A 27,271-nucleotide genomic window follows, 5' to 3' on the forward strand; every position below is an offset into this window, starting at 1 on the left:
TACATATACAGTATGTGAGAGGCTCCTGTGGTCTGAGCAGTGTGTGGTGCTCGTGGTGTGTGTGCTGTGTATACTGTGTGTGTAGTCTGACCATTGTGTGGTATGCATGGTATATGTGCTATATATGCTTTGTATATGAGGCTCCTGTGGTCTGAGCAGTGTGAGTTGTGCATGGTGTGTGTGTGTGCTATGTATACTGTGTGTGTGGCCTGAGCAGTGTGTGGTGTTCATGGTGTGTGTGCTGTGTATACTGTGTGTGTGGCCTGAGCAGTGTGTGCTGTGCATGGTGTGTGTATGTTTGTGTACTGTGGTGGGGGGGGCTCGTGTTGTCTAGGTAATGTGTGGTCGTATGCTGGGTGGAGTCTCAGGGAGGAGGGTCTTCCAAGCCCAGATGCTGTGCGTCCATATTTGGGGTGTGGATATGGCAGGAAGCTGCCTCTCTCTCAGAGCTGTGTTTTCCCGCTGACAGTGTCGGCTCTGCCATTTCACTGCTCCCACCACCCTCCACTGGACACTGTCCTGGGTCTGAACCTACACTTGTGCCACTTACTGACAGATGGCCTCACCTGCCCTGTCTCAGATCCACCCACCAGCTGATGAACGAGGGCTAACATCCCTGTTAGAGGTCTTCACGAAGCTTCAGCGAGGGAGGCATGGAAGGCTTTGGGAAGGCCAGCAGGGCAGTGCAGCCACTCTGAGCATTACCATCCTCTGGCTGACCTGTGTCCTGATGTGGCTGCATCTTCCTGGTGCACTTCACACCTGCCTACGTACCTGTCTAGTGCGAGTTGTCCTGAGACCTGCCTCAATTTCCCCCAGAAGTGAGCGCTCTTTATAGTCACAACAACCCAGGCCCTTGTGCCTCCAGGGTCCTTGTTGCTGGTTCTGTTCTACCCACCCTGCCTGAGGCCTTGGGAGATGAAATCAGGGGGACACTCCAGAGGGGAGCCGGCATCAGCCCATCTTCCTTTGCTTCTAGACTGTGAAGACAGAGCCAAACCCCAGTGTCTCCTCTGTCCCAACTGTCAGATCTATCCCTTGCCTGTGACCAGTACCTCGCCCCAGCCCAGCTCTCCTGCAGCTCAAATGTCCTTTTCAGGGCCTGCTGTGGACCATGGGTGTCCAGAGCACAGGACACGGGACATCACCAGAGGTGCTCCTGAATCTACAAAGAGAAGAGAACTTTCTACATCTGCCCAGATTTCCTTTTATAAGATGAAAAGGCTGACTATCCCGCCACGCATGTCTATATGATTTATAAGGATTTCTGTGATCATCACTCTTAAAAAACAGAGCAAACAGGACTTCATGTGGTGACAAGGGCTGTGGGTCAGGAGGGATGTGGTTGACCTTGTGTCACAGTAACATCCAGGCTGTTACTTTAACAATAGCAAAAGGATCGAGTCCTTTCTGGAAAGGCTGTAGACAGTGTCATATAACACACAGAGGCCAGTCTTGCCTGTCAGGGGCTCAGGAGGGTGTGGGTAGGGTGACAGAGGCTGCTGTCCTTTTCTCACCCCCCCCCACACGACCAGCAAAGTACGTGAAGGAATTTCCATATTTCTGCGGATGCACAAAGGACTAGACTCTTGCCTTAGTATTTAATAAAGATCTCCGCCGTCAGCTGCAGCCCACGATAAGTGTAATATCCTTAAATGGTTAATCCAGGGCTCAGGGCTCAAGTGTTTTCTGCGGGTTGAGGCAGGAGGCTGTTAGAGCTGCCGTGTGCATTTCATAAACCCACAAAAAATGTCTTTGCTTTGGCTCTTTACTTTCTCTTAAATGCTTTATTTTTTTTAGGAGCAAGATAAGGCCGGGTTCTTCACAGAACACCAGGGCTTAGCCGCTGCTGCGTCTCTCTCCGTTAAGGAAAAGGTGCTGTCTGCGCACAGATGTCTCAGATTAAATTGTATCGCAGCGTCCTCACAGTGCTCAGCACTAGATGAACTGCCAGAAAGGCCGTAGGCAAGAACTAAATTGCTTTGGTTTCAGTACACAGTGAATTTGGCTCAGACAAGCTGAATCAGTACATTAAATGCGAATCCCTCGCAGATTTGAAAGCAGCCCTTAGCACAATTATTGACTGTGAGTGATGATTACGTCTAATTGAAGGAGACTTGCGCTACCTGTAGCTCCGCTGGAGTCCATCCGCGCTGTGGCAGGCGCTGCCTCTTAATTCAATGTTCCATCTTGGGTGCCGTGATTGAAGCAGAAACCCGAAGTGTCCACACATGGTCGATAAACTTTAATAAACTTCACAGGCCCAGTAACTGGGCAGAGTGTATAATTCAATTTTTTAATCCAGAAGAGTAAAATAGCTAACAAGTGTGCTGGGCCACAGTAAAGCATGCGTCTCCACATGCTCCAACCTCCCTGTAAACAGTAGAATGTGCGCTTGTTCTGTGGTGGTCATCCTGGCACACTGGAATCAGCCGCTGTCTCCTCCTGTAATGCCCTCCCTGGAAGCGTTGACCCAGCAACATGGGCCAGGACAAGGGTTCAGCAGATCTGTGGAGAAAACAAAACTGTGTGCTGTTTTGTACCCATGACCATGAAGGTCACACCGACAGCAGGAGATGTGCGTGGTTTCTTAATGGATTCCTCCTGCTTGCCCAGCCAGACCCGCCTGACTCATTTTCCAGCCCAGGGACAGTCAGTCAGGGCTGCAGGGAGGCTTCTCCCTGCCCCAGAGCTATTGATTCTCTTCTGCCAAGCAAAGGAAGTTTTCTAGTGGTCTTATGCTTAGAATCTGATTCTTCTAGTGTCCTTTGAAAGAGATATACAAGGTCACACACACACACACACACACACACACACACACACACACACCAGCAGACTCTGTCAGTACATTGGCTACACATGCCCTTTTCCCCAAGCTCTGTATGCGTGCGTGTGTGCGTGCGTGAGTGTGTGTGTGTGTTTAATTCACTGGCCATTTTATCACCACAAATTAATTTTAAATTATCTTTGGGCTTCCTGACATTGTTTTAAAGAGAGTATTTTCTCTCTTTTTTGGAGACAAGTTCTCCCTGTAGCCCTAGATGGCCTGGAACTCACTATGTAGACCAGGCTGGCCTCCATCTCACAGAGATTTTCCTGTCTCTTCCTCCCAAGTACTGGGACCAAAGGCGTGACAGTATTTCTGGCTCTTTGAGAATATTTTAAGGCAAGATTTAAGCATAAACTGCTTCCCTTCCACACACAGTTCAGCCATCCTCCCCAGCGAAATGGTCCTTTTCCCGGGCATAGTCCGAAACACCAAACTTGTTTGCTGTGGATACTTATTGTGAGGAGTGGGCTGGGTCCGCGTGGATCTGTGCTGTGAGTTTTTGGGAACTGGGTCATGTGTTAAAGTAATGATGCCACACCGCAGCCCTACCAAAGATGGGGTTGGTGCTGGAAGCAGATGGATGGGGGGGGAGTCACTTGTTCTCTGCACTTGCAGGGTGTTGGGAGGCACCAGTCGGGACTCATCTTAGCTCTGGGTCTGCCATGCGAACCTGGGCCCTGCCTGTCTCTCAGAGCATCTAGGTGCTCTGGGTCTAGGCTGTGGCTCCAGCATACAAGTCTGTCCCTGGGCCTCACAAAGATGCAGTGCATCGTAAAGCCCTGTGTTAGTCCACTAACAGCTCACACAGTGCTTTTATCAGAGTACAGGTTGAGACCAAAATGTCAGGCGGTGTGTGAGGATGGTGGCCTTCTTTGTACATGGGGGGGGGGTCTTCTTAAGACTCACCTTCAGAACAAGATGGAGTCATGCGGGTGTCTGCTCTGTACCTCAGTGTCGAGAGCAGTGTGCATTCCGCCATCTTCATGTTCCTTATCTCTGCCTCCCAGCTGACTCCCGGAGAGGCACCAACCAAACCTGTTTAAAGATGATCATGAACATTGCTTCTCAGGAGACTGAGACAGAGGGATCATTTTGAGCCCAGGAGCTTGGAGACAGTCGGAGAACACAGTAAGACCTCATCTCAAAAAGGAAAAGATTATCAGATTATCATGAACATAGAAACATTCTTTATGACTTAAAGACTCCGAACAGCCACAAGAAGATCTGGTTACAAAGCACTACCCAGTGTTGCGCTATCCTACACAGCAATGACTGCACTTTGTACCAGGAATCTGCCATGTGCTCAGGTGTTCACAGATGCTGAGATGGTGTACACAGGTGGGGGGTCTATGGAGGTGTTCAGGTGTGAGGCTGAGGCCCTTCTGATAGATTAGTGCACTTGTGAGAAGACAGAGTAGGAGCTTTTGTGCCTCTTCCAGTCACTTGGAGAGAAGGCAGCTCACAACAAGAGACAGGTCTTCTAGACCTGGGCCACACTGGCTCCTGATCTGGGGCTTTGAACATCTAGACTCCAGACTCCGAGGATGAATGTCTGATGATCGCAAGCCCAACACACAGGGTTTTTGTTAAAGCAGAATGAGCCAAAATTCAGAACATTGAAATACCAAGACCATGGAGATACAGAGACCACAGAATAACGCATGGACTCCAGTATGCACACTGCACAGGTGTCTGCCCAGATCACTAGTAGCGACCCAGAGTGTGGGTTCTAATGTTATGGGTGGTATCAGTGATGACCTAATCCCTGCCTGCCCTTACCAGTTGTGCAGTCCGTGACAGTTTATTAAGTTAAATGATTTCCAGAATTTAAAAAGCGAGGCCAGTCGCCTGCAGCTGGGCAGTCTAGAGATGCAGGAACAAAGGAGAAAGCTGAGCTGCTAGGGAGTTGTAGTTCTGTTTTCCTCGCTGCCTCCCTCTCCCAGCATCGTGTGCTTTGGTTTCACGAGAGACTAGTTTATCAACAACGAGACTGACTAACACCAACAAGCTTTTAGAAAATCCCGACTACTGAACCAAAGCCAGTCTAGAGTTTATTTAGAAAGTTTATTTCCTATGAATGAGTTCCCAGTTTCAGAGAACTGCCCCTTTAGGGCCCCTGTGACTTTAACGTTCTCTGTATGAAAAAGAGAGAGCACTCGCATCTTTTCATGGGTGCTGTGACCTTACACATGAAGTGGGGGTGATGAGGGGGCCCTGGTAACCCTTTTTTCTTGCCCCTCATGGGCTGTGTGGATTCTGCTCATGGGGTCCGAGGCCAACGAGGGCTGCTGAGGAGTGCCATGCAGACCCCTTTGAGTCAATGAGGCCACCTGCCTACTCCTTGTCTGGTGAGGAGACCCCACTCCCTGTGCTCCTGACCAGTGTATCGGGCTCCGGTGGCTTTGACTCCAGGTCCTACACTTCATTTGTACTTAACTGTCCTGGATTACAAAGAGAAGATGACAGTGTGGACCATCCCCAACAACATCTTCTGTTCTTGAAAGAAAACAGGAGAGGGACTTCACCCCAGCCAGGCCTGACTACATGCCATCTCTTAAGGGAAAGAGAAAGGCAGCTAGACCTGTGGGGTCTCCTGATGTATGCAGCTCTCACATAAGCCCCAAGATGGCCTATTATAACACATGGGAAAGTGATTTTCTCCCAATGTGTGTCTAGAAAGCATCCAGTAGATCAAACATGATGTTTTCTATTTCAAAAGTTGTGGATGTAAACCATGATCCTCATACTCATTATCTAAACATTCAAATCCAGGAACAGACACCAGTCCATATGACCCCACACCTGTCTATCTGATCCCACACCTGTCTGTCTGATTCCACATCTGTCTATCTGATGCCACATCTGCCCAACTCATCACACACTTGTCTATCTGATGCCACACCTGCCTATCTGATCACACACCTGTCCGTCTGACCACACACCTGTCCATCTAATCACCCCTGTCCATCTCATCATGTCTGTCCATCTGATCCCACACCTGCCCAGCTCATCACACACCTGTCTGTCTGACCACACATCTGTCCATTTCAACACCCCTGTCCATCTGACCACACACCCGTACATATGATCATACACCTGCCCATTTCATCACACACCTGACCATTTGAGTATATGCCTATCTGTCTGATACCACTCTTGTCCATCTGATCACATATCTCTCTATATGATCACACACCTGTCCATCTGATCACACACCTTCACATACAATCACATACCTGCTCACCTGATCACACACCCTCACTTATAATCACACACCTGCTCACCTGATCACACTCATGTCCATCTGATCACATACCTGTCCATCTGATTACACACCTTCACCTATAATCACACACCTGCTCATCTGATCACATACATGTCCATCTGATCACACTCATGTCCATCTGATCACACATCTTCACCTATAATCACACATCTGCTCACCTGGTCACACTCATGTCCATCTGATCACACACCTTCACATGTAATCACATACATGCTGATCTGATCACACACCTGTCCATCTGATCATATACCTGTCTATCTGATCACACACCTTCACATATAATCACATATCTGCTCATCTGATCACACATGTACATAGTCCCTAGCCGCTGGGAAACAAGGTTTAAGGGGCACACAGATGATCAATACCTGGAACATCTTTCTTCTTATATTCTTGTGCCACTTAAAGATGGAATGACACATGGCACATGCAGGGAATGACCAGTGACAGCCATTAAGTTTAGGACTAGTTATGAGGAGAACGTGAGGTTTCAGGAGGTTCGAGGGGAAGATGCTGTCTTTCTCCCTTATGCAAGAACTCTCACCGCTGTCCTAGGCCAACCTCAACCTTTTCTGAGGATTGTCACATTGACATAATGTGGTGAATCCTCATGCTAAGTCATGCCCCTTTGGGGACACATCACTTCTGTCCTTTATCAGTACTAGCCTACAGATGTTAGGGCATGGCCATCGTAGCTCCCTGAAATGCTAGGGTGCTGCCTTGGTCTGTTTGGAGTGCTATATCAAAGGTACCACCCACTGATGTTAGAGTGGAAGGTGTGCACCTTCCAGTCCAATGGCTGCATTGGTCAGGGTTGGCAGGTTCTGGGTAAGACTCTGCTTCCTGCTCTAGAGATGTGGTTGCCTCTTCTGCAGTTCTCAGGGTCTCTCCTCTGAAGTGCCAACACCCTCACCAACATGCACTCTCCAGTGATCCATCACTTCCTGATGAAGCTGTCTGACATATCCAGATTGGAATTTCCCTGTGGGGTCACTATCCTCAGGTTGGAGTCTCCTTGTGAGGTTAGGTACAGCAGCCTCATGTCGGAGTCTCCCTTGGAGTTGGGTCAGGCACAGTATCCCTCGATTGGCATCTCCTTGTGGGGTGCTACACTCCTACAGTGGTAATCCAGTAATCTTAAGTTAATAATGACCACATAGACTTTAATTCATGCTGCTGTTATGGCAACACTCTAAGGATATGCCATGTTTCACAGAACTCCATGATATATGTGTCTTGCCCCCGCCTGTGACTAGGCCTTGCAGCCTCCCTCACGGTGGCATCAAGTTTGTCTATGATGCCTGCGTCTTCTTCACACCTGTAGATGGTAGGTGCTGCTCTGTGAGGTGTCCCTTGCTGTCTACCATCAAGGCTTGATGTCCTAATTAGCCATGTCCAAGACACCTGACATTAGCCATGTCCAAGACACCTGACATTAGCCATGTTCAAGACACCTGACATTAACCATGTTCAAGACACCTGGCATTAGCCATGTCCAAGACACCTGGCATTAGCCATGTCTAAGGCACCTGGCAGCACACAGAGGACCCTGGACAACCTGGGCCTTAGTTTCTCTACAGTGCAGGAGAGTCATTCCTTTAGACTAAGAGGCTGCTTCTTTAACCATGAAAACAATTCCGGGGAAGAAACACTGCAGCTTGTGGTTGACATTTTTTCAGCTGGACTGGGTGACAGTGAAAATGGAGATTCACATGAAGATCCCCCACCACATTCTCAGTGAGATCTCCACAGAGAGTCATATCAATATCCTCAACCAGATTCTAAGTGAGATCTCCATGGAGATCCTCATCAAGATCCCCCACCAGATCCTCAGTGAGATCTACACTGAGATCTGTATCGAGATCCCCACTGATTTTCCCAACCAGATCTGCAATGAGATTACTGAGATTCCCAAGCTGAGCCCCGGTGAGATCACTGTGACATAAGTGTTGCTAACTCCACACTGAGGAGGCAGGCTTCCAGACACATCTGTGAGGGGCATTCTAGATTAAGGTCAGCCTCTGAGCTCTATAAGGCATTGCTTTGATTATGTTAATTGATGGGGGAGGGCCCATCTTAACTGTGGGTGGGACCATTCCCTGGGTGAGGGACCCTGGACTGTGTAACAATCAAGAAAGTGAGCTGAGCTTCAGCGTGCACACATTTACCATCTGGCTCTGTTCCTGATATGAATGCAATATGACCAGCTCCCTCAGGCACCCAGAGCAGTGACATCCCTGCCATGATGGACCGTAACCTGCAACCATGGGCTACAATAAGCCCTTCATCCCTTAAGTTGCTTTTAAAGGATATTTTATCACAGCAAGAGAAAAGAAACCAGGATAATTCTCAACAAGATCCCCATTACTAGTCTGTTGCTGTGACAAAAAACCATGACCAAGGCAATTTCTAGAAGGAAGAGTTTATTCAGGCTCAGGGTTCCAGAGGGGGTCCATAATGAAGGGAGGGGTTAGAGATGGCCGGAGCAGGAAGCTCACAGCTTCAATGGCAGACAGGAAGCAGTGAGCACCAATGAGAAGTGGGAAAGTGGGGTGAGGCTACAAAGCCCCAAAGCCTAGCTCCAGCAAGGCCGCACCTCCTAAAGGCTCTGCTAGGTCTGCCACACAGAACCAGCAATCGATCAACTGTTCAAATCCTTAAATCTATCAGGGACACTTTTCATTCCAACCACCACAATCACCAACAATGTATGACCCAACAACATATTCATTGTGATCCCTAATGGGAGATCTCATTGAGATGACCAACAAACGTCTAGCTATGAGGATATCCACCAGATCCTTATGAGAGCGAGCGAGGTGGTTTTCAAGACAAAGACCAGGAAGTGTTCAGAGAAATCTGAACTGTCTTATTTTTGAAGAAATTTGAAAACTGAAATATGGCTTTGATGGGATCACAGGTCTGACTGTTTCTGAACAGCTGGGGCAGCTCTGTGGTCAGTGGGGCCAGAGGGTCAGGGGAAGATCAGACAGGGCCCTGCCTCCCCTTCCTATCTGTCCCCTTAGAAATTTCACAGGAAGGCTGAGGGTCAGCCTTAGAATATTCCCATGTCTCCTCATTAGTGTATGTGACTTCCCATTTGCGGCCTCGGCTGGGACCTTAATTAAACCCTTTACCCTGGAGTTCAGTGTTGCCTGTCACAGCACGCTTCAGTGTGAGAGTTTAGGAACACAGAGGCTGTAAGGCGTCTCTGCTCAGCCTCCACGTTTGGGAACAAAACATTTCTCAGACATTATTCATGATCTTTTTGGCTTAGGGGGTAAACCAGACGTGGCACAATAAAGCAGATTTTACCTCGTGTTCAAAAATATTTGCTAAATAATATTGCCAGCGTTTCTGCCTCAGTGGGATACCAGGCAGCACGGTCATGTTAAACAGGTAAAATCCGGCACTAGAAATGTGTCAGTGGCATGAATTTGACCAGCAAAGCCTGGAAAGACGGACACTTGGATTTCTGTGCACTAGATGTAGGTTAAATTACTCTACAAAGTGATGAACTTGGAGCTTGGGTAATTGAAGTGGAGTGGGTAGGGGAGGCCACATCCCCAGGAACACAGGGCCCCTGCCCATGTTATTGCCCAGGACAACCTAACTATAACTAGGTATTCACATAGAAAAATAAGCCCAGTAGCCAATCCACGATCCAGAAATGGCTTTAGGTGTCAACCACCAACCCATCTCTTCTGAGGGTAAATCTGCAGAATTTTCCATCCTTCCTCCTCTCCTTGGTCTAGGACTCATCCTAGGAAGGAGGCTTTTGGTTTTCAGAAGTCTTTTAGTCCTGTCTGGTACATCATTTTGACCAGACAGTGCTACTGACTAGGACAGCCTGGGATAGGACAGTGCAGCCAGCTTCTGAGTAGAAAGCAAGCCGTTTGTGTCTCATTGTTGCGCTTGTTGTATCTGATTGAGGTCCACTTGTGACAGCAGTGTGTCCTCATTTTGTCTCTAACATCATTGAAACAGTGTTTGTAAACTTATGATTTGTTACACAGTATTTATGAAGCTCCCAGCACAGTGATTGAGCATCTAAAACCCATCACCCCGGTTTTTCACATAGATTAGGATGAGCCTGGTCCACTGCACAGACATGCACCCCACAGGCAGTCAGATTATTCTTGCTGAAGGAATGACCCAACAATGTAAATAAAGTCACTTGTTCCATCCCTACTGGGCATACTATGAAGGCACCGTCCACTGGTCAAGGGTAACACAGGTCCTGAGGACTGACCACCAGCCACGCATCATGACCAGACAAGCACGCACACCTTCTGCTGGTATCCTGCCACTCTGGATGTAGACTGTCAGCAGAAAGAACACCATGCCTGTCCCTGCCTGTCTTCTTGCCTGCCCCCTTCACCTGGCCAGCAGGTTAATGATTCCTCCTTGGGATTGCAAACCACTGCCCAAGTCCAATAGCCATAATGGGGTACTGAGAAACAAGATCCCCCAGTACAGATGGCCTCTTTGTTTTACTGAACTTTTAAAGGCATCAACCAGTCAAAGAATATGTGAGCAGTCAGTGCCTGCATGTATACAAGCGCCCACAAATATAGGTACCCCAACTCCTAGAGTCATGTGCGATTGGTCACTGTGGTATTCCTGGGTATATAGAATCCACGATAGTCCATGTGAGAACTACATCACACAAATATACTCTTTAGTGTGGCTTGAATGAGGATCCAAGGACTTGAACACTTGGCAGTTACAGAGGTTTAGGAGTTGCTCGCTGCCTTGCTGGAGGAAGCATGCCACTGGGGGTGGGCCTTGGGAGGCCACCGCCTTGCCCCACTCCTGGGTTCACGCTCTGCTTCCCACTCCTGCCTCGACACCTGCCACTTGCAGTCATGTCTCTCAGCCATGATGGATTCTTATCCCCCTGGAACTGTAAGCCAAAATAAACCCTTTCTTCCACAAGTTGGTCAGAGAGTTTTATCACAACAGAAAGGTAATAACACAATAGTCTTTAATAACATACACTAGGTACTCCATGTCATATGGAGAGATTATAGATTCTATAGATATGTGATATTACATGTACAAGCCAAGTGTACATTATGCACTCACATGTTAATCATTACAGCATCTATAACATTCTGTGCATGTGGATTCACTAGAGAGAATATATATTTAAATACAAATTACAAGCCCACCACTGCCCATTACTATACAATCCCTTGCTATTCAGATAAGTACATTTCTGTTTTCCTAATCTTTGAGAGGACGAACCACTCTGTTTCCTCCAGTATAAGTAAATAATGCATTGAAGTAAAATATGGACTGTCAAACCCAGGCAACAATTAATTACACAGCACATAAATCCTTCCTTCCAAATGACTAGTGCAAAGTCCATTGTGCATCAATGTTTCTCTGGACTCTGTTTGAACAACTGGCCTCATAACATCAGATGGCACAGTCAGAATAATTTTCATTAGAAAAATAATTATAGGCTAAATATGGTTAATAAAACATTAGCTATAAATTTGAATATTTTAAAAGCATGTCCTTCTTGAAGCAGCTTCTAATGAATTTTGATGAAAATACCATGATTACTTAAGAGAAAATAAATAGACGCGGTTATTACACACAATTGTGAGACAGATGAATTACAGACAATTTTAACTTGGAAATAATTATTCTGGGCAATCAGCTTCGTAAAATGAATGATTATAAGAAGAAACAGGGAAGGAATACACTTCACAGGTGACAGACCATTTGGTCTCATTTTGACCCCATTCGAGACTCGAGATTTGTAGTTATTAGTAAATTGTGAATCCTTCCAGTTTAGAATCGTATTAAAATATAAAGTTCCATTGAAAGGCTTAGTCTTGATTTAAGGCTCCTGCTGACTCTGAAGACTGTGTAGCATGTTTGGAACTCACAATCAAGGACAGCCGTGCTTGGCAGCCCTGCCCCTCTCTCCCCACCCATGCTCTTTCCATGGTGGCTGTTGGCTTACATCTGGGACCTCTGCAGTGTAACCTGCCATCTTCTCTTCCATCCCTGAAATCTCGCCTCTGACCCTCAGATCCTGCTGTGTATTTCCGGACATGGATCTGGAGACTCTGGGGATGGAAGCTCACTTCCCCAATTCACTATTTTCCAAAAGAAAACCCACAGTGTGAAAATCCTCCCTCCAGCCTGCTCACCTTGCAGCTGTAAAGTTAGTGAGGGGCTCAGCACCCCACGCTGGCAGCAGAGGTCACCCCTGGAGAGGCAGCAAAGGGGTATGCCAGGATAGCAGCAGAGATCACCCCCTGCCACGGTGGCTGCAGAGGGTGCCACATCCACTGTTCTGGCTCCTCTGGCTTTCCCAGCCTTCCTTGAGTTCTGGCCTGTGCTTAAAATACAGTGAGTTGCAGGGGTCCTCTGTGGGCACCCCGCTCTCTTGATACAATGGCCTACGAATAAGCATCACAAGAATATGCTCCTGCCCTTTCCGTTTGTCTTCCCTTGCCCACCCCCATGCACTATTAGAAAGGATGTCTCTTCACAGACTTTTACCTGTGTGTCACTGAGGAATTCCCACGTTTGCTCTATGGCTATCCTTCGAGGAAATTTAAAACGTACAGCTGCTTCAGTTCACTTCGTTTTGTATTTGGTTAGGCAAGATATGGTGCAATAGTGGCACAAACATTATGGGAGAAACCAACCATTTTCTGACGGGATTGAAAGCACAACATGGATCTCATGACTGGTCCAGTTAACCATGGGATTTTCTCTCTTGTATATTTTCCTTAATTTTATAGCCAACCGTGGTGGTCCAAAGGCCGTGTCTTGTTGACCATCATCAACAGGTTAATAACAGAACAGAGACAGAACTGCTCCCCATGACAAGATTCCTGGGCTTGCTACATCCAGCTGTGTTCATGGATGCCACACAGCACACGGCACAGCCAGCTGCAGGGGCAGGTGTCACTGCTGGGAGAAGCAGCTGTCCTCCTGACCGGTGGAGCCTCACGAGCCCTCCTGTGAGTCTATGCCCACACTGTCACTTGTGCTCCCAAACCCTGCCATCACCCAGACCTCAGACAGCACCCATGTGGAGAGGTACACTTACAGGCACCATGCAGGAACAAGTCTTCTAGATAAACTATATATATGACAAACTCAAAACAAGGAAAGGATTTGTCCAGTTCAAGCCATGCAGACAACATGCTGTGAAAACACATGATCCCAGGCTACTCAAGATAGAAGGATGAGCTCAAGAGAAAGGATTCATGCCTCCCCAGAAAACTGGAGGCTAACACGGGAATGAGACGTAGATTATGAGTCCAGTTTTATCCAGGGGAGAACTGAGGCTCAGAAAGTTCCATAGACACAGACTAGAACTGACCCTCCATGCTTCTACCCCTGAACCAAAGGACGACAAAGACCATAGGTCTCCATTTCCTCGTTTTAGTTTTTTGATGTGTGTGTGTGTGTGTGTGTGTGTGTGTGTTGAATATTGCAAATGGATGCGCATGTATATTCATATGTGTGTATGTGGTATGTGTGGGGGGGGTGTATGCATGTGTACAAGTGTGTATGTGCCAGAAGTTCATTCGTATGCAAGCATGCAGAAACAGGGGAGGATGCTGAACGTCCTGCTCTTTCGAACCCCTCTTCCCTTGAGATGGGGAGTGAACCTGGAGTTTACTTTTTTCAGTCAAACTGAGCAAGACACCCACAGTGGTGAGGTTACAGTGCACATGGCCATTTCTGGCTTTTCACCCGGGTTCTGGGGATCAGAACTTGGGTCCTCGTGCTTGCGCACCAAGTGATCTTACCCAGGAGCCATCCCCCAAGCCCAGCAACATGGTTTCTGATTCCCATAACTGCAGTTTTGCTCTGACACCCCTGGAGGCCAGCGTCTTTGTGACACCACATTGCCATCGCCCCTGGGCAGCCCTAGCCCGTGTGCCTCACCAGGGCCATCTGAACTGCCTCAGTCCTGCAGTCCTTGTCCTGGCCTCTGACCTCCTGGCCTCCCAGCCTCCATCATCCTCCAAGCACAGGATTCCCTGGCTAGAAGATTCCAGTCCAAATGAATCAGAAATACATGAGGACAGATGAATAAAGTTCCTGCAGAATACATTTGCGATTTTAATCTCCTTGCCTACAAGTTTGAAATGTTTGTTATGTGACAAAATCTGAACACAGCATTCCTTACTCAACCCATGGAGCAATGGGGAACACGGCCACCTCCAGCTGCGTTCGTGAATAGTTCCAGGGCACACACACAGCAGAGGACTCCCACCAGATACCAACATCCAGCCAGGGGATGTCACAGGAAACACATTCACGAAACCCATCTGACCACAGGGTGACAGCCCAGGGGGAAGCCACAAGTGGGCAGGGATGTCTGCAGTGGTGGGACCCAGGGTTCAGGAGACACGCAGGACGCCCATCGCCCCACAGGGAAAGCCAGGGTCAGACTTTCCAAGAGCACCGAACTCAACACCATCTAATCCTGTCCCAAGAACGTTAATCAGATTGCTTTGGGATTTTGTCTTCAAGTGGATGTGTCTTATTCAAGTCCCTTTGAAGGAGAATGGTTTATAGTTGGGTAACTCAGGCTTTTTGTTTGCAAGATCAGCCCGTGGAAAGTCACACATGGCCTTGAGTAGGTCAAGGAATTTGGGTGGTGGTGGTGGCTCATACCGGTTTCTCCAGAGGCCTGGCTGGGCCAGCTCCATGCTGCCTGGCCCTCTTCTCCGAGGCTTCCTGCCCATTCGGGATCCTGGACTAGAGCCTGAGCTTTACCTTCTCACAGGGGAACTGGGAGGGCCCAACAGGAAGTGGTCCATCTGAGGAAGCACTGACAGGAAGTGGTCCATCTGAGGAAGCACTGACAGGAAGTGTGGTCCATCTGAAGAAGCACTGACAGGAAGTGGTCCATCTGAGGAAGCACTGACAGGAAGTGTGGTCCATCTGAGGAAGCACTGACAGGAAGTGGTCCATCTGAGGAAGCACTGACAGGAAGTGGTCCATCTGAGGAAGCACTGACAGGAAGTGGTCCATCTGAGGAAGCACTGACAGGAAGTGGTCCATCTGAGGAAGCACTGACAGGAAGTGGTCCATCTGAGGAAGCACTGACAGGAAGTGGTCCATCTGAGGAAGCACTGACAGGAAGTGGTCCATCTGAGGAAGCACTGACAGGAAGTGGTCCATCTGAGGAAGCACTGACAGGAAGTGGTCCATCTGAGGAAGCACTGACAGGAAGTGGTCCATCTGAGGAAGCACTGACAGGAAGTGGTCCATCTGAGGAAGCACTGACAGGAAGTGGTCCATCTGAGGAAGCACTGACAGGAAGTGGTCCATCTGAGGAAGCACTGACAGGAAGTGGTCCATCTGAGGAAGCACTGACAGGAAGTGGTCCATCTGAGGAAGCACTGACAGGAAGTGGTCCATCTGAGGAAGCACTGACAGGAAGTGGTCCATCTGAGGAAGCACTGACAGGAAGTGGTCCATCTGAGGAAGCACTGACAGGAAGTGGTCCATCTGAGGAAGCACTGACAGGAAGTGGTCCATCTGAGGAAGCACTGACAGGAAGTGGTCCATCTGAGGAAGCACTGACAGGAAGTGGTCCATCTGAGGAAGCACTGACAGGAAGTGGTCCATCTGAGGAAGCACTGACAGGAAGTGGTCCATCTGAGGAAGCACTGACAGGAAGTGGTCCATCTGAGGAAGCACTGACAGGAAGTGGTCCATCTGAGGAAGCACTGACAGGAAGTGGTCCATCTGAGGAAGCACTGACAGGAAGTGGTCCATCTGAGGAAGCACTGACAGGAAGTGGTCCATCTGAGGAAGCACTGACAGGAAGTGGTCCATCTGAGGAAGCACTGACAGGAAGTGGTCCATCTGAGGAAGCACTGACAGGAAGTGGTCCATCTGAGGAAGCACTGACAGGAAGTGGTCCATCTGAGGAAGCACTGACAGGAAGTGGTCCATCTGAGGAAGCACTGACAGGAAGTGGTCCATCTGAGGAAGCACTGACAGGAAGTGGTCCATCTGAGGAAGCACTGACAGGAAGTGGTCCATCTGAGGAAGCACTGACAGGAAGTGGTCCATCTGAGGAAGCACTGACAGGAAGTGGTCCATCTGAGGAAGCACTGACAGGAAGTGGTCCATCTGAGGAAGCACTGACAGGAAGTGGTCCATCTGAGGAAGCACTGACAGGAAGTGGTCCATCTGAGGAAGCACTGACAGGAAGTGGTCCATCTGAGGAAGCACTGACAGGAAGTGGTCCATCTGAGGAAGCACTGACAGGAAGTGGTCCATCTGAGGAAGCACTGACAGGAAGTGGTCCATCTGAGGAAGCACTGACAGGAAGTGGTCCATCTGAGGAAGCACTGACAGGAAGTGGTCCATCTGAGGAAGCACTGACAGGAAGTGGTCCATCTGAGGAAGCACTGACAGGAAGTGGTCCATCTGAGGAAGCACTGACAGGAAGTGGTCCATCTGAGGAAGCACTGACAGGAAGTGGTCCATCTGAGGAAGCACTGACAGGAAGTGGTCCATCTGAGGAAGCACTGACAGGAAGTGGTCCATCTGAGGAAGCACTGACAGGAAGTGGTCCATCTGAGGAAGCACTGACAGGAAGTGGTCCATCTGAGGAAGCACTGACAGGAAGTGGTCCATCTGAGGAAGCACTGACAGGAAGTGGTCCATCTGAGGAAGCACTGACAGGAAGTGGTCCATCTGAGGAAGCACTGACAGGAAGTGGTCCATCTGAGGAAGCACTGACAGGAAGTGGTCCATCTGAGGAAGCACTGACAGGAAGTGGTCCATCTGAGGAAGCACTGACAGGAAGTGGTCCATCTGAGGAAGCACTGACAGGAAGTGGTCCATCTGAGGAAGCACTGACAGGAAGTGGTCCATCTGAGGAAGCACTGACAGGAAGTGGTCCATCTGAGGAAGCACTGACAGGAAGTGGTCCATCTGAGGAAGCACTGACAGGAAGTGGTCCATCTGAGGAAGCACTGACAGGAAGTGGTCCATCTGAGGAAGCACTGACAGGAAGTGGTCCATCTGAGGAAGCACTGACAGGAAGTGGTCCATCTGAGGAAGCACTGACAGGAAGTGGTCCATCTGAGGAAGCACTGACAGGAAGTGGTCCATCTGAGGAAGCACTGACAGGAAGTGGTCCATCTGAGGAAGCACTGACAGGAAGTGGTCCATCTGAGGAAGCACTGACAGGAAGTGGTCCATCTGAGGAAGCACTGACAGGAAGTGGTCCATCTGAGGAAGCACTGACAGGAAGTGGTCCATCTGAGGAAGCACTGACAGGAAGTGGTCCATCTGAGGAAGCACTGACAGGAAGTGGTCCATCTGAGGAAGCACTGACAGGAAGTGGTCCATCTGAGGAAGCACTGACAGGAAGTGGTCCATCTGAGGAAGCACTGACAGGAAGTGGTCCATCTGAGGAAGCACTGACAGGAAGTGGTCCATCTGAGGAAGCACTGACAGGAAGTGGTCCATCTGAGGAAGCACTGACAGGAAGTGGTCCATCTGAGGAAGCACTGACAGGAAGTGGTCCATCTGAGGAAGCACTGACAGGAAGTGGTCCATCTGAGGAAGCACTGACAGGAAGTGGTCCATCTGAGGAAGCACTGACAGGAAGTGGTCCATCTGAGGAAGCACTGACAGGAAGTGGTCCATCTGAGGAAGCACTGACAGGAAGTGGTCCATCTGAGGAAGCACTGACAGGAAGTGGTCCATCTGAGGAAGCACTGACAGGAAGTGGTCCATCTGAGGAAGCACTGACAGGAAGTGGTCCATCTGAGGAAGCACTGACAGGAAGTGGTCCATCTGAGGAAGCACTGACAGGAAGTGGTCCATCTGAGGAAGCACTGACAGGAAGTGGTCCATCTGAGGAAGCACTGACAGGAAGTGGTCCATCTGAGGAAGCACTGACAGGAAGTGGTCCATCTGAGGAAGCACTGACAGGAAGTGGTCCATCTGAGGAAGCACTGACAGGAAGTGGTCCATCTGAGGAAGCACTGACAGGAAGTGGTCCATCTGAGGAAGCACTGACAGGAAGTGGTCCATCTGAGGAAGCACTGACAGGAAGTGGTCCATCTGAGGAAGCACTGACAGGAAGTGGTCCATCTGAGGAAGCACTGACAGGAAGTGGTCCATCTGAGGAAGCACTGACAGGAAGTGGTCCATCTGAGGAAGCACTGACAGGAAGTGGTCCATCTGAGGAAGCACTGACAGGAAGTGGTCCATCTGAGGAAGCACTGACAGGAAGTGGTCCATCTGAGGAAGCACTGACAGGAAGTGGTCCATCTGAGGAAGCACTGACAGGAAGTGGTCCATCTGAGGAAGCACTGACAGGAAGTGGTCCATCTGAGGAAGCACTGACAGGAAGTGGTCCATCTGAGGAAGCACTGACAGGAAGTGGTCCATCTGAGGAAGCACTGACAGGAAGTGGTCCATCTGAGGAAGCACTGACAGGAAGTGGTCCATCTGAGGAAGCACTGACAGGAAGTGGTCCATCTGAGGAAGCACTGACAGGAAGTGGTCCATCTGAGGAAGCACTGACAGGAAGTGGTCCATCTGAGGAAGCACTGACAGGAAGTGGTCCATCTGAGGAAGCACTGACAGGAAGTGGTCCATCTGAGGAAGCACTGACAGGAAGTGGTCCATCTGAGGAAGCACTGACAGGAAGTGGTCCATCTGAGGAAGCACTGACAGGAAGTGGTCCATCTGAGGAAGCACTGACAGGAAGTGGTCCATCTGAGGAAGCACTGACAGGAAGTGGTCCATCTGAGGAAGCACTGACAGGAAGTGGTCCATCTGAGGAAGCACTGACAGGAAGTGGTCCATCTGAGGAAGCACTGACAGGAAGTGGTCCATCTGAGGAAGCACTGACAGGAAGTGGTCCATCTGAGGAAGCACTGACAGGAAGTGGTCCATCTGAGGAAGCACTGACAGGAAGTGGTCCATCTGAGGAAGCACTGACAGGAAGTGGTCCATCTGAGGAAGCACTGACAGGAAGTGGTCCATCTGAGGAAGCACTGACAGGAAGTGGTCCATCTGAGGAAGCACTGACAGGAAGTGGTCCATCTGAGGAAGCACTGACATGGAGTGTGGTCCATCTGAGGAAGCACTGACAGGAAGTGTGGTCCATATGAGGAAGCACTGACAGGAAGTGGTCCATCTGAGGAAGCACTGACAGGACGTGTGGTCCATATGAGGAAGCACTGACAGGACGTGTGGTCCATATGAGGAAGGACCACAGGGCTGGAAAGATGCAGCTCTGAGAAGACAGAGTAAGGGCTGGAGAGCCCCTCAGAATCTCTGGGACAAGGGAGGAAGCAGAGACCCCAGCCACCATCCATCAGTTTCTTGAAGGGAGGAGGGGTCACTAGGCAGTGACGAAGCACCCTGCAGCCAGGCATGGAGCTAGAGTGCACATCCAGGGTGGCCTGGAGCCGCTGTGGCACACCTAGTGCCAGTCCCTGGACCCGTGTCCACCTTGCTGTTTCCTGACCACACCCTTGACTCCATTTCGATCTACCCAGGTCAGGAGCTCCAGCCTCTGTCGCCACATGACTTCCCGTCACTCCCTGCCTAGCCCCATACCGCCCCGCATCCCCCACCCAGCTCCTGGCTCTGTAGCTGCTCTACCCTCAGACCATTTACTTCCCGTTCATCTCAGTGTTCTCAGTGCCCATTCTCAGCCCTGCACCCAGACCTCGAGGGACCTGCCCATCACCACTAGGTCCTGGACTCCGAATAGGGTGCTCACCTCCTGTCTTCCAGCCCCTCCCTCATCAAGCAGGGACACCTTTTCCAGACTCTCAGAGGTGGAGTTGGGCTGTTTCCTGTCTTCCTCCGTGCTGGTCTCAGGGTCAGTCCCTAGGGTCTGGGTTCCTGATCTGGGCGTGGAGACACCAAGCTTTGTGCCATCCGTCTCACAACTGCCTGAGCTGAACTTGCAAACAGGAGCCATCTAGTGAGTTTATATTGCTCTGAAAGACCAAAAGTGGAACTCCGAAGTGGGGAGCAGACCTCTAGGATGCGTACACAGACACTCATTTCCCAGCACCTCTGTAACTAGCTGCTGAGCCCCAGCAAGCCAAGGGTCCCAGTGGAAGCAGGTAGAGATGGCACAAGGTGGCAGCCAGAGGGAAGTGTGAGCACACATGGTTGTAGGTCAAACAGTGAAGGCAGGAAAACCAAGGAGAGCAGCTTCAGACTGAAGCTGGTGGGCAGGTGGGAGTGGATGGGCAGGTGAGGATGTGAATGGGATAGTGAGAGTTTGGTGGACCGTGAGGGTGTGAGAGGACCAGTTAGGGCCAGTTAGGGCCAGTTAGGGCATGGGTAGACACATTCTCATGATCCTGGTAGTGGTCCAGATATTTTTTAACAAGATTTAAAAGTGATTTAATGAAGGCTGGAGGGGTGGCATATGCCTTTAATTCTACCACTCAAGATCTCTGAGTTCAAGGCCAGCCTGGTCTATATGGTGAGTTCCAGGTCAGCTGGGGTTACAGGGAGACACTGTCTCAAAAAAAAACAAAACAAAAAAAAAACCAAACAAACAAATAAACAAAAAAAAAAGGAGTTAATGAATAGAAAGTACCAGGGAATTCTCAGCATCTCACAAAGGAACAGAGACTGTGCAGGCTTATGTCAGTCACAGAGTAATTACCACTGATCAACCCATCGTTTCCTGGACTTTTTCACATAGTCACAGATACGGTGTAACTTTCACTGTGCTGAGCTGAGATGTAGCCGTGAGCTTCAGGGTCACGCTCTAGTTCCAGGGTCTTCCTGGAACGAGATGTCAGAGGAAGAAATGCTTAGAAAAGTGCCTGAGGGGCACAAGCAGGAAATGAAGCTCCTAGTTACTCATCTTGAAAGCACATTGAGTTGATATCCTTCATTTCACATCTCTGGGTTTTCTATTGTGTGCGTGTGTGTCTGCATGTCTGGGTGTGAAATGGTAAATGTTTGGAACATTGAAAGAGCCGCAGGGATAGCCACAAATGTAGTTGCCAAAATTTTTGGTGAGTTCACTGTCAGTGAATCAGAAACATATGACTTAAATTAGCATAAAATTCATGTTTAGAATTAATGAGAACTGTCTTTGGTGAGTGTTTGCTCCGTGTCATCAGGGAGGGGGCTGGATGCCATCCTAGGACAGACCTGGATGTAACGTCCAAGGGGCAGGGCCTATGGCAGCGAGAGGCTCAGCATACGTATGGTGTCCTGATCCTGGGGTCAATCCTGTCCAGCCCAGGTTTCCATTTGCCATCCAGTGCTTGGTCCCTGCCGTGTCCCCTGTGCCCATCCCAAGGATCTCTTTGCTGCCCTCCTCTGGGAGCATCCAGCCCAGAGCATGTGGACACATTTACTCTGGAGCCCAGAGGAGGCCTGTGTGACTACACGCCCTCAGGCCAGGATCCTGGTGGCACACTCATGGCTGCCCTCTGAGTCACCACATTCCCCTACTACTTCAGGGGAGCTGTGTGCCCTACAGTTCCATGCAGCTCTGAACACAGCACTCCTCCCGCATCTGAAAGTCACACACCACACCTTCTTCATAGACACAGGTCCCAGGGAAACCCTGCTCTGTCCATTGCCCATGACTTCAAGAAGGTCCGGGGGGTGACGTCATTCCAGCTCCCGTGAGAAACACCAAGACTGCCCACTGACTTCAGAGTCCTGTGGACTTAGATGAGGAAGATTTCAGCAGCTAACTCTTGTCCCGCAGTGTCTGCCATCACACTCCTGCTCTCCCTTCTCCTTTGTGACTCCACTTGCAGATCTGGAAGTGCCAGCGAGAGACCTTAGTATTCACAGACCTGCCCTGGGCCACTGAAGAGCATTTATAGGTTAAATGATTACTATGTGAGGTGGGGTATAAACATAGAAGGTACCTGACCCTCTCTAGGCTGCCATAGAGAATGTAGCTTTTCTGCTAAAGTCAAGAAACAGTTAATTTTAATTTCATGAAATGAACTATAATTTGTTTATTACAAAACTTATCATGTGTTTACTCAAGCAAATACTGGCAGGAATCCACAGAGCATCAGCATCTAGATATACAGAGGTCATGATGAGGATAGATATGCACAGAGGTCATGACAAGGATAGGTATGCACAGAGGTGATGATAATGTCAGACATGTACAGAGACCATGACAAGGACATATATGCACAGAGGTCATGACAAGGATAGGTATGCACAGAGGTGATGATAATGTCAGACATGTACAGAGACCATGACAAGGACAGACATGCACAGAGGTCATGATGATGTCAGAGATGGACAGAGATCATGACAAGGACAGATATGCACAAAGGTCATGATAAGGACAGGTATGCACAGAGGTCATGACAAGGACAGATATGCACAGAGGTCATGATAATGTCAGATATGCACAGAGGTCATGACAAGGACAGACATGCACAGAGGTCATGACAAGGACAGATATGCACAGAGGTCGTGATGATGTCAGATATGGACAAAGGTCATGACAAGGACAGACATGCACAGTATCCCCTGATCCGCATTCATTTTGTTTGGTTGTCCATGGTCTCTGAGGGACTGTGGCTCTGGCCTGGCTTGGATGCAGAGTTCTGCATGGTCACAGAGCAGAAAGGGGTGTCCCAGTGTGCAGCAGCCTCTGCCCTGGGTGTCCCAGTGTGCAGCAGCCTCTGCCCTGGGCACCTTCAGCCTCTCTGGTGAGCACCCTGATGGCATCTCCTCAGAGGGACCTCATCACTTCTCTAGGGAAAAGCCTGCCTGGAAGCCATACAAGTTGTTTTTTCCTGAAGTCTTCTCTATGGCCACATCTTCATATTTGACATCTCTCTGGACTATCTGGAAGGCCATATGTTTGTTACTCTAATTGCAAACTGAGAAATTCACCAAGTGGAATTCTCCACTAAGCTCTTGGTCCTCTAGCTCTTTGCATCAAATGCACCACTCTAACTTTTCCTAGTTCAGGAAGCCAGCCTCTTCAGGACAGCGACTCCTCACTTGGGCCTCTTACCACATCTGCCTGCCACACATTTTGGAGCTTTGCAGTTTTGATGATGTGATCTGATATCTTCTGATCAAAGTATAATCCCTCTAGAAGAGCGGGAAGACAGGGTCCATTCTGTCTTCCCTTGTGGGCCTCCAAAGTAGACTTTCATTGAAGTGAATAAATAATCCTAAAGCATCTGTCGTGTGTATCAAGTGTGGGCAGGTCTCTCATCATCACAAGGGGCGAGCAGGTTGACACTGAACTGTGAACAACACCAAGAATGATAGCCAACCTACAAAAAGGCGAAAAGACCCTCCCCAACACCTTACAGAAACGTCTGAGCTGCAGAACTGATTTCTAACTGCAGAGAAAGTACCTGACCTGCCTGTGCCTCTCCCTCCCCATGACAACAACATGTACCGTCCAACACGCCAGCCCTCCGCCTTCCTTGCACCTCTAGAGGTGGTTAGAAAGTCAGCCACAGATTGGGGGTGCACTGCGAGGACAGTACCAGTCAAGAGGAAGGCAGATCTACCCCTCAGGGCTGGACACTACTGATCAGATGCTAAATAGATGGTGGGTTTTTTCCTAAGAGCTTGCTTTCAGTTTTCTGGGAGAGGCCCCATGAGGCCCAGCCTTTTTAAAACAATGGAAGTTGCCTAACTTTATAAATGGCCATATTATTCTTAGAATGCTCCTTTGTCCTGAAGTCCTGGAAGGTGCTGATTTGACAAAACTTAAAGATGTAAGATCAATGAGCCTGGAAGTTACCAAGAGCTGGGCAGATGACCCTGATGCCTTCAAGGGCGAGCCCAGAGTTCATGGGGGACATTGGCATCACTTTAGGTTTGAATAGCACTTTTTAATAATAAAGTAAGATGAAGAAAATCTCTGAAATAAAAAAAAATGAAAATAATGTTAAGCCAAGAAAACAATGGGTTTTTAACCAAGGAAGGTAGCCTGGGCCCTGCAGGTCTGATCGGAACCAACTGTTCCAGTGAGGAGCATGGTTTATAAGACTTCCCCTTTACCCAGGGGAACAGACCCTGGAATCACTCATGATTCCAAATCCCCATGGTGCAGGCCCTTATGTCCAGGGTAGGTCTCCAGCTTCCTGGTGAAGTGTTATGGTGAGCAGTGACAGGGAGACAGCAGGCCATTACAGGCAGCTCTGCATGAGGAGTGTGGGGTCTGTGGGCCTGATGAAGGCTGGTTGCCCCCTGCAGACGGAGGCCCAAAGAGGCCATCTCTTATTGGAGGTATTCCCTGGACCTCCTGCCTGGAGTGAGGGAATATACCTTCCCTGTGGTCCAGGATACACATGTGATCTTGGACCTCCTGCCTGGTATACAGTGATGTAACATATTCTTCCCTGTGGTCCAGGATACACATGTGATCTTGGACCTCTTGCTCTGTATTTGCACATTGGTTCTGCTTACCCTGACCCTTCTCTTCAGTGTCTCAGACACTGCTCAGTGTGCTCAGAGGTTCTAATTGTCAGCTGGGAGCTCCATCAGGCTTTCTGGACAACTAGGTAAACTGGCTGGGATGCTTGCACACGGGAGGATGTTAAACTTCACCCTAGGTCTTTCTTGCAGGCTGAAATAGTGCCTCTAACGTCAAATCAAACACACCTGGGGATGTGAGTGTTGCAGACATGTGCCTCTTGGTTTCAGTGTCCTCTGCCTGGCCTGGGACTGTAGGTAAAGGGTGGGGGTTTGTTCCCTCAGCCACTATTGGAGGTGCAGTCTCCATTCAGGACAGCATTATGCGAGGAGGCCCCGGCTGGGTGCCACATGCTGCATCATTGACTGCTGTGACAGACAGAGCCCCTCAGTGGGACACAGCCTTCATCCTGGAAGTATCCCCGCCTTGTCCAGAGGCCAGTTCCCATCCAGCCTCAAATGGAGCTGTGACTATCAGCTTTCACCAGTGAACAGATAACTGAGACAGTTTTGTTCTGAGTTCTCTAGACACACCTACCAGCTGCATGTCTTAGCAAAGTCCCTATGCTCCTGTATAATTGTAGACCCAGACACACCCTGGGCACACCATCCTTTCACACACATCCTGCACAATTCTCTGGCACAGGGAGCCCAGACACAGACATTTGCACATGTGTTCTGCATACAGAACTTTGCATGCATCCCTGCATACAGGCCTTTGCACATATACTGCACCCAGAGCACTACACATGAGCGTCTACTCACAGACATTTAAACACCCCTGTATACAGCCCTACAGTCATCCTGCACACATAACCCTATACATGTGTCCCTGCACACAGACCTTTGAACACAGTCCTGTACACACAGCCCTGTGCGTGTGCCCCTACAAATGGCATATTTGTACACATAGCCTACTTACACATGCATTTGTACATATAAACATTTGGATACAAAACCCTAATGACATCAACCTGGACATGTACTACACACACACACACACACACACTTTGCTACACATGCTCTTGTGCCCACAAGATTCTGCTCTTCCTGGCTCCTCCTGGAGTCCTGACGACCACACACTTGGCCCTGTCATCCTCTCCAGAGGCAATCAGGGCAACATGGTGTCAGCCATGTGTGCCCTGGAGCTCACTAATTCTACAGTCCTGTGGCATCATGAGGGGATAAGACAGCTTTCACAAGGCCTTGGCAGCGAGGACCAGGGCTGTGGAACCCACACAACAGGTCTGCGACACAACAGGTCTGCGACACAAGCCTGAGGGCCCGGCTGAGTTGTGTCCTGCCAAGCAGTCAAGACACCTGCATAGCCTCCTCTGACAGCATCTCCAGCAAATGTCTTCCCAAGATAAACGTGGAAGACGACCAGTGGATGCCGAGGAGCTAGGGGTTTGGAGTGAATATCCCACATGTAGCTGTTGACTCCAGGACAGTTGGTGTCAGACACTGTTGCCATGTCTCCTTTACTCAGAGTCCACAACAGGGATGCTCTGACATCCACTAGCAAGTGTCCAGGACTTCTCCCCGAAGCTTCAACAGAGCTCAGGGGTGGGGGCTCATCCCGACAGAACTCAAGAACAGACCACGATTCCCCAAAGCCTCCTGCACTGACTTCTGTCTGATGTTTCCCTGCATCTCCCTCCAACCACCCACACTCCTAGGGACCTGCACAGAAAACTCTCCAGGGCCCTGGCCCAATGACAGCAGCTGGCTGAGGCCCTGCTTCACTATGAAAGCAAAAGTCTGTCTCTGTTTTACTCCTGCAGAGTTGGAGCAGAACCTGTCGCCCCTGGGGCATGAGGAGGCTTACGGAGACTTCGATTTTCACACACCCCCACCTCCTCCTGCAGGTCCTCCCCAGAGCAAGGCCAAGGTGTGAAGAGGACGCCTGTGTGCCATCCACTCAGAAGCAAGACAACCTGCTAATGTGTCAGACAGGCCTGCTTCAGAGGCGGCTCCCGGGACTGGAAAGGGCTTACCTACCTAGGTGGCACAACAGTAGCAGTTCCATGGGGCAGGAGACCAGTGTTCCTCATTGCTGTTTGCAAAGCAAGCCACCACTCTGGCTTCTACTGACAAGAGGGGCAGGCTGGTGCTAGCCTGGCTTCTGGGTCTGAGGCCCTGACAATAAGTGACAGAGACTTAAATCTCAGAATACCACCTTCCATTTTCTAGATAGTTCCCTTAATGTGAAGATCCTTGTGCTACAGGGATGGTCACCGGCCAGGAACTAAACATCCAGAGTCACCCGGCTGGCTCAGTGCCCAGTGTCCACAGGCTCACAAATGTGACCTGCATGGTGTTTGCCCAGATGTGAATGATGTGAGGGTGTGGTGACTCTGTGCAGGTGGTTTCCACCGGCTGTGGCATTGGACAAGGGCTCAAAAACTCTGAAGAAGCTATTATTTCTTGGAGATCCAAGCCAGCTTCTTTCAGAGTATCAAGGTACAGAGATCAGAGGCCTCTTGAGTTAAACCAAAGCCGCTATCCCCGAATCTATGTGCATCAGCTCTGCAAGGTGGCCCTCAAGATTGCCTACCAACAGTTGTAAAGGAACTGTTAGCCAGCCTCTGTTTGAGAGGGCTCCACCTTCACAGATCCCATGTTCACCGTGGCAATGTTTGCCTCACATTGGGCCCCAAAATGCCACTTTATTGTACATAGCCACACTGTTTCAGGGCCCTGCGGCTGTCATGGCTAAT

The sequence above is a fragment of the Nannospalax galili genome, unplaced genomic scaffold, assembly GCF_000622305.1.
Source record: "Nannospalax galili isolate Female #2095 unplaced genomic scaffold, S.galili_v1.0 scaffold1146, whole genome shotgun sequence".
NCBI classification, from domain to species: Eukaryota; Metazoa; Chordata; class Mammalia; order Rodentia; family Spalacidae; genus Nannospalax; species Nannospalax galili.